Genomic DNA, 13,142 nt, shown 5'->3' on the forward strand with positions numbered 1-13,142 from the left:
AACAACAACAACAACAAAACAAGCCCAGAAACAATAAGCTCTCGAATAGAAAATACTCTCTTAATAAATGAAATGTTTGTCCAAGCCACAATGAATTAATGAAATTTGCTTTTGAAACTTACCCCCCACACAAATACTTTTTTTTTAAAGGTTTTAACAACTATTTTTCGTTACTGGTTGCTTAATTTCTGCTGACTTTTGTTGAGTTTTAACCTTTCAAAAGCCAGCCTTAGTGCTGCAAAGTACGGCAAAGGAGGGAGAAATATATTAAAATAATATTGCTGTTCTATATTTCTCCTTTTAATATAGATCTCTCAAGTTGTGTCGCATAAAACTGCAAACATCGTATCATGATGCATTCTAAAACAATTACTAATCCAAAATATAAAAGCAGTAAAAAGGCACCTCACCTCTAAAAAAAATAGGAAAAGAATACAAAGGCATACCTTTTAAAGAGAAATGATTTTGAAGCATAATCTAATGATTAGACAGTTCTGTTATTTTATTGCTGATTGATTTGTTCTTTATAAACGCTGGCTTCTGCTTTTATTTTTATTGCTTTTATTAGTCTTGGATGTTGGGGTTTGTTTGTTCAACCCTGATGAACAGATTGAAAGGCAGGATGTTAACATTTAAAAATCAATATTTAAAGTCATCCAAAATGATGAAGGGGATGGAGCAACTCTCTTAGGAGCAAAGGTTACAATATTCGGGGCATTTCGGTTTAGAGAAAAGGCGAGTAAGAGGATAATAGAGGTTTGTAAAAATATGCATGGCATAGAAAAAGAGGCTACAGCATGTTTTTCTCCTTCTCTCATAGCACTAGAACTCGTGGGTATCCTGAATGTTGGATTTGAGACTGTTAAAACACTTCTTCATACAGCACACAATTAAACTATGGAACTCACTGCCACAGGAGGCAGTGAGGAGGCGGCCACCAACTTGAATGGCTTTCAAAGAAGACTAGACAAATTCAAGGAGGTGATAAGAAAATAAATGCTCCCACAATTACATAAAGGTATATTGAACTAATAAAGGGAACAGCCATGTTTCTTTCTTCTCCACTGTGAGGCCTTGAAATAAAATGCATCTTGATATAAAATGTATCCCCATGAGCCAGACCCCTTGCATGTAAAGGTTGTTTTGCAACATTTTTAAATTAAGTGCTTTGTAACAACAGATCGTCTTAAAGCTTGCAAAACAGTTTGCAGTTTACACTTGAAATCTATGCAACCATCTTTTGTTTGTTATTATAATTTTACAATCATTTTAACATCTCAAAACTCGACTTCCTTCCTCCTCTTTCTGCGGTTCCTTAAATTTGTTTTTTTAATATCTGCATATTCCAAATTAAGTTAATCATTTATTCATCTGCTTTAAATGTGTACTCTTATAAAACTGCAGGTTATTACAACAATCCTGCCAATGTTCTTATCTGTTTACAGTTTGTAAATATTCAATAAACCGTTTCCATCTTTTGTTTGTTAAATCCTTTTGCTCTTGCTAATGTCTTTATGATGCCTGTAAAAATTAGTCTGTGAGTTTGTGATTGTATTTTGTAAATCACCCCGTCAGGCATTGTCTCTAGCTATCAGTTTCCAGTCTCTTCCTCTCACGACACCTAGGGGGATGGAAAAGCCAAAGATGAGCACAAAATCTTGTTGCCTCATGTCATCACTGAATCAGGTATGACTCACCTGTCTCACATGTACCTAATGTATGTTTGGTACGAGGGAGGGGGGAGCATGAAAGGTTGGGTGGTTCATAAAAAACTTTTTTGTTGTTGGAAAATGCCTGCTCGAAAGGTCTTATCTTACTACACTAGGGATTATATAGCTATATCTGAAATTTCGAGGACGAGATGGTTGGATAGTGTTCTTGAAGCTACAAACATGAGTCTGACCAAACTGCGGGAGGCAGTGGAAGACAGGAGTGCCTGGCGTGCTCTGCTCCATGGGGTCACGAAGAGTCAGACCACAATTAAACGACTAAACAACAACAACAACAGAAATTTCATGCATATCGGTTAATATCTTGACCCTGCTCCACTGAATTAAAATTTCAGCCTTCCCAAAATAGGAAAATGGCCAAGTAAACAGCTATTTTTGTGAAGAAGGGTCAAGGTATTAACTGATATGCACGAAATTTCAGATGTAGCTATATAATCCCAAATGTAGTAAGATAAGACCTTTGGAGCAGGCATTTTCAAAAATAAGTTTTTTTATGAACTGCCCTAGTGAAAGGGGATATGATCTCGGGGCTTATCTCAGTTTGGGGTTTTTTTCTCTTGCCTGCCTGTGGATACAGAGAGGACCCTGTTGCAACAGTGTCCGCACAGTGGGTTCCCTGACTGCTGATGCCTTTCCAGAAGCAGGAACAAGTCACATGTTCACAGGCTCTTTTGGCTAGGTGACACAAAAACCATGATGACTTCTTAGCCAGACTAATTACTCAGGAAGAAACATGGGTCCATCATTATGACCCAGAGACTAAATCCCAGTCTAAACAATGGAAGCACTCTGCCTCACCACCTCCAAAGTAGGCACGTGTCCAACTGTCAGTGGGCAAGGTCATACTCATGGTCTTCCGGGATTGATGATGGATTTCCTGGCAAAGGGTGCCACAGGTACCACATACTACACTTCACTGCTGCAGAAGGCCATCAAAATTGAGAGGTGTGGTGTGCTGACCAAAGGCGTCCGCCTCCTGCAGGATAACGCCCCGGTTCACAACTTGCATGTTGCTCAGATGGAAGCATGGTCCTGTGGCTATGAAGTCCTTCCTCACCCCCCTTATTCTCCTGACCTCGCACCATCGGACTTCCACCTCTTTCCAACCATTAAGTTATTTTTGAAGGGCAAGCTTTTTCCAGATGATGAAATGCTGATTTATGGGGTCAAGTCATGGCTTCTGACACAACCTGCTGACTTCTACAGATGAGGTCGCCACAGCTGCATAAAGCAATGGGAGAAGTCTTGCTGGTAGCTATGTACAGAAGGACTAATAACTGTGCCCAATTTCGTTTCTCTCAGTCCACAGGAAGTACGTCAGGGGAAATCTTTAATGAGCGCCCCTCGTACCTTGGCCTCAGTGGAGGTCTACGTGGGACTGTGGGGAGCGTTCTATTGACTGAACCTTTCCTGAGTTTCCTTTCCTCCAGGGCTATTGATGACTACTTGTTGTTGTTGTTTAGTCGTGTCCGACTCTTCGTGACCCCATGGACCAGAGCACACCAGGCACTCCTGTCTTCCACTGCCTCCCACAGTTTGGTCAAACTCATGTTCATAGCTTCGAGAACACTGTCCAACCATCTTGTCCTCTGTCGTCCCCTTCTCCTTGTGCCCTCCATCTTTCTCAACATCAGGGTCTTTTCCAGGGAGTCTTCTCTTCTCATGAGGTGGCCAAAGTATTGGAGCCTCAGATTCAAGATCTGTCCTTCCAGTGAGCACTCACAGCTGATTTCCTTAAGAATGGAGAGGTTTGATGTTCTTGCAGTCCATGGGACTCTCAAGAGTCTCCTCCAGCACCAGAATTCAAAAGCATCAATTCTTCGGCGATCAGCCTTCTTTATGGCTACTAGCCATGGTGATTATGGTCTGCCTCCACAGTTGGTGGCAGCAATGCTCCTAAACACCAGTTGCTGGAAACTACAGGTGAGGAGAGCACTCATATACTCAGATCCCATTGTGGCTTCTCATTGAGGCTTCTAGTTGGCCCCTCTGAGAAAAAGGATGCTGGACTAAATGGACCATTGGCTCAATCCTGAAGGCTCCCCTTATGTTCTTATGTAACTGTCCTGAATGCATGATCTTGCTCTCTTGGCACACGTACCTCCTCCTCAGGGCCAGGATCTGGCCATTCTGAGCGCAGATCCATGCTTGATAATTCACACGTAGAGAAATTAAGGGTCATACAGGGACCTAATAGTGAGCGAATCCGCACTATTTGACAAATACCCATTTCAGAGCAGCCCAGCAGGTGTCAGTCTTGCTTAGAAAAAAAACAGCCTGTTCAGAAAAAGCTGTTCAATTTCTCCAGCTACTAAGAGGCTCTGGAAAGGCTTGCGACATATACATCTTTTTACTATTTACTTATTTCTTAAAATTGAGCTAGAGGTTGCTGCAAAGGGAAAGGCCACTAAATAAATTTGCATCCGAAGGAGGCTGTGCTACATGGCCGAGGAAGGCAAGTATTGCGATATTTCCTGCAATTAGAAACAACAAACCAACCAGTTAAAGATTCTGGGTCTTGCTGATAGTTTAGCTGTTATAACTAACTGGTTTTTTAATTATAATGGCTGTATCACAGTTTTCATGTTGTGTACTACCCTGTAATCTGTGTAAGAAAGGGTGGGGTGTTAGTAAGAAAATAATAGGAGTAGTAGGAACAACAACATAAACAACAAGAACTAGCATGGTTACAGGTGCCATATAATGTTTGTTCCACATTTGTAAGAAATCAATCATTTAGTGTGGTCACACTTTGAAAATCCCTGCCTATTCAAACAAGGCAGGTACCTTTACTGCACTGTTTTGAGTGCCTGCTAAAAACATCTTTGTTTAGAGAAGCCTATACAAATATGTAGAGTGCTGATTTGTGTTTCCATCTATGTTTAGTTTATCACTAATTTTATTTTATTTTTGAAATGTTTTGAATAGTTGTTTTTAACTGTTTGACATGTAATGTTACAGACGCTTCAGGTTACAGACGCTTCAGTTTACAGACGCTGCTAACCCAGAAATAGTACCTTGGGTTAAGAACTTTGCTTCAGGATGAGAACGGAAATCACGTGGCAGCGGCGCAGCGGCAGCAGCAGCAGCGGGAGGCCCCATCAGCTAAAGTGGTACCTCAGGTTAAGAACAGTTTCAGGTTAAGAACGGACCTCTGGAACGAATTAAGTTCTTAACCCGAGGTATCACTGTATTTTTTATTCTTTTGAGGGTCCCCCCCCCAATCAAGCAATAAACAAGTAAATAGACAACAACAGCTCTGAGTTGACTTAATGTACATTCACATCACACAATTGTTTCCAAACAAGCAATAGTGGTCAGAACTCCCTGAGGGAAAATTTTCCTGCTGTTTTTTAACTCCCCCCTGCAGTATGAAACTTCCAGAAAACACTGGGGGCACTCTAAGCCAAAGCTTTCGTTCAAGCAGGTCAATGGTGAGATCCAAAGGGCTGGACCTCACAGGAGATTGTGTGCTCCCTAAAACAGGCTTTTCTTCCTTAAGGTGGTCTGTGGCATGTCTGTGAAAAGACAATTAAAAATCATACAGCGTCTAGCACAGTGCATTACAGTTGCTGCAAGAGGCAGGAAAAAATTGTGGTTTGCCAAGAACCCCAGCAATTTTCTAGTAGCCCATGGCAGGTCGGATTTTGGGAACCACTGCCTTAGAACATCATATCCCCCAGTAAAGACCTGCAGACGGAGGTTTCTTAGTAGACAAGTTGATACTCAGTGGAACAGGGTTTCTCTGAAGGCAGAAAAGCTTGAAAGCTACTGGCTTAACCATCACCAATTTGTTGTGGGCTGTCAGATGTCACAGGGTATGCGTGAGAATTCTGGTCCTCTGTTGTTTAAGATGCAGGAAATGCTTCCTGATGAAACTAGGATTTTTTTAATGGCTACCATGAACAAGTCATCTCTAGAGAGGTTATTGGACAGCTTTGACAACTGAGAGGTGTCCATATTTGAACATGGCTTTTCGTGGAATTTAGTGTACACAGCAAGTTTACCCCCCCTCTTTTTTTTCTTCAGAAGATGGCCTGAGGGACAATTCTACATTAATAGCAACTCCTTTCAGAAGAAGCAATCTCTGCTCCCTGAGAAAACAGCTATTTTCAGGCAGGCCTGTTCTCGAGGAGCTGCTATTTTTAGCAAATTCTGTTTGGGGAAGGGGGGGCGTCTTTGTTTCTAAAAACCCACAGCCTTCCCCTCACTCCAGCGCTGGTAGCTGCTCATTGTCTGACAATGAGCTATCCCTTGTGGCGCATATTAGTAGCCTGAGGGAAGTGTACAAAAAGCAGCAAGCCAAGCAAAGGCTAATGATGGAGGCGGAAGCCTTACGGAGTGCTCCTTTCTCAGCAGGTTCCATTAGTAAATGAAGTTTTCCTGAAGGGACCCATATTTGCTTTCAGTGTATTCCAAAACACGGCACTTAATCCTGTCATTCAACTTTCTTTAAAATATGCCCCTCCTAGCCATACGACTCAGATGTCACGTGCCACAGTGGCTTTTCTGCAATGAAAATAAGGATGCCCTGTTCCATAATACAGTTTTACCTTGGATCCCGAACGCCTTGCGAGTCGAACGTTTTGGCTCCTGAATGCTGCAAACCCGGAAGTGAGTGTTCCAGTTTGCAAACATTCTTTGGAACCCGAACGTCTGATGGGGCTTCTGCGGCTTCCAGTTGGCTGCAGGAGCTTCCTGCAGCCAATCAGAAGCCGCGCCTTGGTTTCCGAACGTTTTGAAAGTCGAACAAACTTCCAGAACGGATTCCGTTCGACTTCCAAGGTACGACTGTAATAATACTTTTGTTATTTATACCCCGTCCATCTGACTGGGTTGCTCGAGCGGCTTCCAACATATAAAAAAACCTTATAAAACATTAAACATTAAAAAACTTCCCTACGCAGGGCTGCCTTCAGATGTCTTCTAAAGAATGTATAGTTACTTATCTCCTTGGCCCAAATAACTCCATACCTTCCAACATTTCTCTGATGAAAATAGGGGTGTTCTAAGGAAAAGCGGGACATTCCGGGATCAAATTAGAGACTAGGATGGCTTCTGTAAATCTGGGACTGTCCCTGGAAAATAGGGGCACTTAGATGGTTTGTTAACACACCAGAAAACTTCCCGAATTATCTCAGCAGCCATGTGGATTGTGAGACAGGGGTGTGGCTCAGTAATGAAACATCTGTTACTATTGTTACTACTGCAAAGATGGGAGAGAGGTACCTGAATGGTTTTTCTGGCTCAGGTGCCAGAATAGCTTGACTGGCCTTGAGGTCTACTCTCCTTGAAATAGAAGGAGGAAGATACATTTGCTGCTGTGCCTTAGGGAAGAAAATGTTGTGGGCTGGCTGTTCATACATAAGAACCACTGCATGCGTTGATTAGAAACTGCTAGGATTGCAGTGAAATTTGTACGGCAGCGAGGGTGGTCAGCCTTTGGAAGCCAGGACAGAGCTAGCCTTGTCTCTGCCAAATCTGCTGCTTGCTTCTGGTTTGCCCTTTCCCATCCAGCATCTCGGACACGCCCCGTCCAGGCTAGCCTTTCCCCAGCGGACAGCCTCTCTGGGGATGCAATCTGAAACCCTGTTTCATATCAGGCCTCTTGGACGGAGCATCGCATCCAGATGTTTTGCTGGGAAGCTACCTTTGAGAAAGCCCAAGCTCAGCGCCACTGCCAAGGAAACGTCTCCATCAGTCAAGAGGTTGCTAAAGAAAAAAAGAGAGAAATCTTTTCTAAACTAGGCTGTACTACATCTGACCACATCTGTGACACTTTGGTATCTTGCAAACACAGGGTTGTATCCAGTGCTAGTCCTTCTCATTGAAATGGGTGGATCATAACTCAAGTACATTAATTTTAGTGGGTGTACTATGAGTAGGATTTAGTTGGATACAATCCACAATTTCCACTGGTCTTGCGGGGCAGGGTGTAACTAGTTCTTGTGATCTTTATTTCAGTTATCAGCTCAGGGCCACAGGAGACATGGGAATTCCAGAATGAGATCTCCCAGTTTTCAGTTTTAAAACTTGGTCATTCTAGCTGTTAATCCTATAAAATATGGCCCGCTTCCCCTAGCATAGGAAAGACCACACATTTGGTAAGTTTAAAATGGTTTACTTACAAACTTTCCAAAGGTCAGGTTCATGTGCTTTTCCATACATCAGTCAGAAATCACAAGCAGTAAAACTTGATTTAGTTACAGTGGTGAAAGTTCCTAAAGAATTAGTATAGGAATGCAAGAATGGCTTGTAAGAAACGATAAGGTCAGAGCTGCAGCAACCAGTTCAGAACCTCTTCACACGCAGAGCTTCTCTGGTAGACTGAGAGGGGAACAAAGGCCTGACTACCTTCCTCCCAAGGTAAGGGGGAGTGGCCTAGCTATGCCTGGCATGGTGTTAACCCCTTCATGCATTAATTAGACTTAAACATGTTGGTATATGAGGCAGATTATAACACAGGGAAGAGGAATGGACTATCCTGAAAGAAAGAATGGGACCCTGAATGTGAGAATTCTGCTCTGCGAAACCTTCCTGCAAGACCCACTTGCCACATTTTGAAACAAGTCCAAACGATGCTGCAAAAAAATGCACTTTTCAGTTCAGTTTATTATGAAGTTAAGCAGGTGCTGAAATCTCATCTCCTGCTGCAATCAGCGGGGCTTAAAATTGCTTCACTTTGGCTGGGTCGTGCACCCATCATGAGTAATATATACATATTCTTAACGTTTTTCATGGATGCCTCATTCTCGAGCATCTGAAAGGGCTTCACAGCATGAGCTGTTCTCAGTCATCTACCCCTTGAAGTTAATTCTCATCCTCCGATAAACACTTTCTTCCCCTTTTCTTATGAGAGAGGGCAGGGCAATCATTGCTGGGGATCAGCCGCATGCTCTAGCCCACTTCACCTGTTACGAATGACCCACACAAAAAGAGAGCAGCATGAACAGAATAATCCCTGTGCATTATCACATCTGAAGCCTTACCAACAGGCTTTTCAGATTCTGTTTTCAGTTTCATGTACATGCCTCCAGTTTCCACAATGGCTGATGTTTCAACACACAGTTTTATTTTTTTTAATAAAAAAAAAGTTTATAAATGCAATAGTGACAATCTACATCTGGGATGGGGAAGCTCAGGCCTGGGGGGCCAGATGTAACCCTCCCCATGTGTCATAGACTTGGGAATATGTGCTTGCTACTGAGGCTGTACTGCTGTTGGCCTGAATAAAGATCTCTTCCTTACTCTGAAATAAATGTTGCCATTGTTGTTTTCTGGAAGGGGAGCCTGACAGTAAGAAGGCAGCGATTTCCTTTCCAATATCATCCAATTCATCAGTATCAGCGCTGCTTGCATTCCCTTGCGGTTTGGTTTCTGCCAAATACTATGCAATCTGTTTCTCTGGCCGCTGTGCAAGTTATGTAACTATTTACACACTTTGCCTTCCAGTCAATGTAAAGGAAATCCCATAGTAACGATTAAAAACTCATCAACTGCATATTATTTCCAGGCTTGAAACACACACACACCAATGGGAATGAATATGGATTGTGCTGGGTGACTGATCTCCATTCCTGACCACAGAGAAGCACGCAGATTGCAGCAATTTCCAATGTCTTTCCTGTTTTCATCACCCTTCTCCAACATCCTGGCCCCGCGAGCTTTGCTCTCCTCTACTTGGGACGTTCGCAAGTGCCCTCCTCATCGCTCCGTGAGCCGGGCAAAAGGAACAGTCTGATTAGAGAGGAGGGAAGACTTTGATAACACTGTGTTCCACCCTCCATGCAGACTGTGACATTTCAATCTGTTTTAAACATCTGCTGTTTCATTCCAGGAGCTTCATATTCAATGGCAGCCAAGGCGAGAGCTATTTTAATCCCTAATCGTTCATCATTGGGCCCTTTCCCATCCTTCCCTTGCTCTCACTTTCTCTCTTCCCTCCCCTCTGTTTTGCCCCCTTCCCATCTGCTGCCCTGCAGGCACATGTCGGCAAGAAATTCCCAACTTCAGAAGCCACTGGGAAGCTCAATGGAGAGACTTCACCAACAGCAGGTCCCCAGTTAACATTATTTCAACAGCGATGAACATCGGGGAGGAAGGAAAGGCTTGGCCAGACCCAAAATATTTTGCTGCCTGAGATGAAAAAGACAAGATTCTGACCCCCACATTCCTTGTACAGAAGACGACTGGCCTGGACAGTTTGCAAGCTTGTGACAACCCCAGTATTTCCCCTCACTGCGAGAAGTGAAGCTGCAGGGTTATTAAAGGTAAAGGGACCCCTGACCATCAGGTCCAATCGTGACCGACTCTGGGGTTGCGGTGCTCATCTCGCTTTATTGGCCGAGGGAGCCGGCAAACAGCTTCTGGGTCATGTGGCCAGCATGACTAAGCTGCTTCTGGTGAACCAGAGCAGAGCACAGAAACGCCGTTTACCTTCCCGCTGGAGCGGTACCTATTTATCTACTTGCACTCTGACGTGCTTTCGAACTGCTAGGTTGGCAGGAGCAGGGACCGAGCAATGGGAGCTCACCCTGCCGTGGGGATTCAAACCGCCGACCTTCTGATCTGCAAGCCCTTGGCTCTGTGGTTTAACCCACAGCGCCACCCGCGTCCTGCAGGGTTATTAGAAGGTTATTAATGGATGTTCTTCAGGAGGAAATTGAGAATAGAGGACAAGCTTTGTGAAAGGCAGCTAGCCCCACACTGTTCCCCTTCTGTTGCAATGTGCCACCACACTGAGTGGGATGGGTGCAGCTGAGGTCGCACCCTCCGTTCAGACAGGGCAATGGCAGAGCGCAACCAGTGGGCTTTGAATTATCTCTTGGTGCAATGAGGAAAGCATTTGCCGCTCTGAGATTCCAAAATGTCCAGAGTATATTTAGAGGAGAGCTACAGCAGAATTCCTGAAAATTGTCACTTGGGGGGCCCAGAGCGAAGCGAAAGGTATTGTCCACGATGTGTTGTTTCCTACATAATTCCCCTGGGAGACAGGGTTTTGGAAGTGAGGCTTCAGACAGTTTCCTTTTCGTACAGGAGGGAGAGGATCTGTTACTCGCTGGGATAGGGATAAATTTATTACATATACGGTTTCTATGTTTGCTCTACCAGCTGGATGGATCAGGTTTTTAAAAATCATTGAGCATAATGAGGTCCAATATGCTCAGGACCAGCAATGTATCTCTAAACTTGATGGTTTGTGGTTTTGTGATGACCAACGGCTTTTAGCAAATCCATCGGACTGACTGACAATGGTCTTCATAAACAAAGGACAAGAGCGGTGGTTCTCAAAGGGTGTGGCATGCCACAGTGGTGCATACTCTCCAAGAGCCCCAGAAAAAAAATGGGACATCCTGTTTTTTCTCACAAGAACTTGGCGGCCATTTTGGGTGCTGCGATCTTAGGTGTTCTTGGGCAGTGCTCTAGCCCCCAAAAAGTGCTTTTCTCAGGGCTGCATGAGACCCCCCCGCCCGTCCCAGTGCTTTTTTCGGGATGAGAGCGAGGCATGGATCACGTGACTAACCAAGGAGTGTGTCATGGGAAGATGCGCACCTCAATTTTGCATTGGAAATGTTGGAAAGTATGCTGGCAGATGAGGATGGCAAGTGTGGCAGGAAGGTTCAAGGACAATCAAAGAAACATTTAAACATTTCAGTGTAGTATAATACAGTATCAGAATTTTTTTAATTGCAGAATATGGATAGATATCTTTTCAAAATGCTAGCAAGAGCATCAAGTGGTACTGAGGACAATCCTATTCGAACAGAGTGCAGCGCAGAATTTGTTTGATTCAACACCAGTGGTAACTTTCTTTGTGTTAATTAGGAGTTGAGTGCTTGTTTGTCTCAAAATAGGTCTAATATAAATGAGCAAGCTCACACCTTTCATTGAGTTTGTATAGCCACTTAAGGTACATGTGTCAGAGGCTTGCTTGGAATTATGGGATATTTTGGGGATGATTCATGTTCTTATGTAGCTGCACTGCATTGTTTTAGACTTTCGCCGTCCCACAATCATATTAGAAAGTAGTTGTGTTCTATGTTATAAATCAAGCGCTGTTAGAAGTTGTTCCTTTTTGTTTTCCAATGTATTTTTTAAAAAAAATTGGAGTGAGCAAATTTTCATTCTGAGTGTGGTCCAGAGAAAGAAGTTTGAGGACCACTGGATCAGAACTAACATAATACAGACTACAGGTAAAGTATGTATAGTATTGTTACATAGCAATCCTCCCCTAGTGCACTCTCCTTTCTGCCCACATAACAAGTGGACAGAGGTATCCCAAAATGGGACATTCCAGGGGAAAGGAGGGGCTGGCCTGGCCCTGGAATCACTAGATCCTAAGCCAGGAGTACTGCTGTCATGTGACAACCTTGGGCACAATCCATCCATGTCATGGAATGTAAATAAGCATTCTAACTTCTCTGGGTTGAGTGCTATGAGCCCACTTTCTGTGAGGATTTCAGATATGTGTGTGTGTGTTGTGTGTCCTTGTTTCTCAATTTGATCCTTATACATGTATGTTCTGCGGTATTTTACGCATTGTGGCTTGATGTTACTTTTTTATTGTAGTTTAGTAATTCTTTATAACCTGATTAATTACTATTTCTTGATATTTAATTTTACTGTTTACTATTAGATTCTAATGCATGACTGAATATTGCTTTATTTGATGTAAGTTGTTTATTTTAAAGTTACTGTGACTTTTCTTTGCATTGGTTCAGACTGTTATTATTAATGTTCGACGTTTTATTGTGTGTGTGCTTTTTACATTCAGTTGGAAACCACTCAGAGTGGCTGGGGCAGCCAAGCTGGATGTGCAGAGTATCATCACCATCATCATCACCACCACCTTCCAGAGGTTGACAGGTTCACCACCCTGCCCTAGAGAGTTTGCTATCTGTTTCCATAAAGGAAGGAGACATTGGCGATAACTTTCCCTCTCACTACTCCCACCCTGCGTTGAATATTTATTTTCTATTTTGTGCATTCATTAAATTTGCATACTGCCCTTCATCACAAGACCTCAGGGAGGTTCACAGAATAAAGCGTAAGGTAAAAGAACAAGTAAATAGTTAACAGGAAAACAACAAAACAATAACACCCCCAAGCAGGATGCCTGCTGCGTTTTTCACCTGAATGTCACACACCACAATCCAGGCATTGTGACATTATCTGAAAGCGATACCACACAGGCATGGCATCCACAAAGCTGACAACGAGAGCTGCAGCTTGTATTTTTATCTCGTAACAGTGGAAACAATCCTAGGGTTTCTCCCTTCAGGATATAGGAGTGATGGATGAGAGTTTTAACTCACTGTTGTAACTCACCTATGAGAAGTGGGCTAAGAGAGTGCCATGTTCTTGCAAGAGGGAAGGCAGAGTTGTGTGCCCTAAAGGAATTAGGCTGAGTGT

The 13,142-nt window shown here is 43.3% G+C and overlaps 1 long non-coding RNA gene across 1 annotated transcript; it reads left to right on the top strand.

The window, feature by feature from the left end:
• Positions 1 to 452: 452 nt before the first annotated feature.
• Positions 453 to 2,578, top strand: LOC309357320. The gene is made up of 3 exons (XR_014163087.1): positions 453 to 1,018; positions 1,576 to 1,686; positions 2,308 to 2,578. It is a non-coding gene; the product is annotated as an uncharacterized lncRNA (long non-coding RNA).
• The last annotated feature ends 10,564 nt before the right edge of the window (positions 2,579 to 13,142 follow it).

The sequence above is a fragment of the Podarcis melisellensis genome (assembly GCF_964234715.1).
Source record: "Podarcis melisellensis genome assembly, chromosome: 14".
Taxonomy (NCBI): Eukaryota; Metazoa; Chordata; class Lepidosauria; order Squamata; family Lacertidae; genus Podarcis; species Podarcis melisellensis.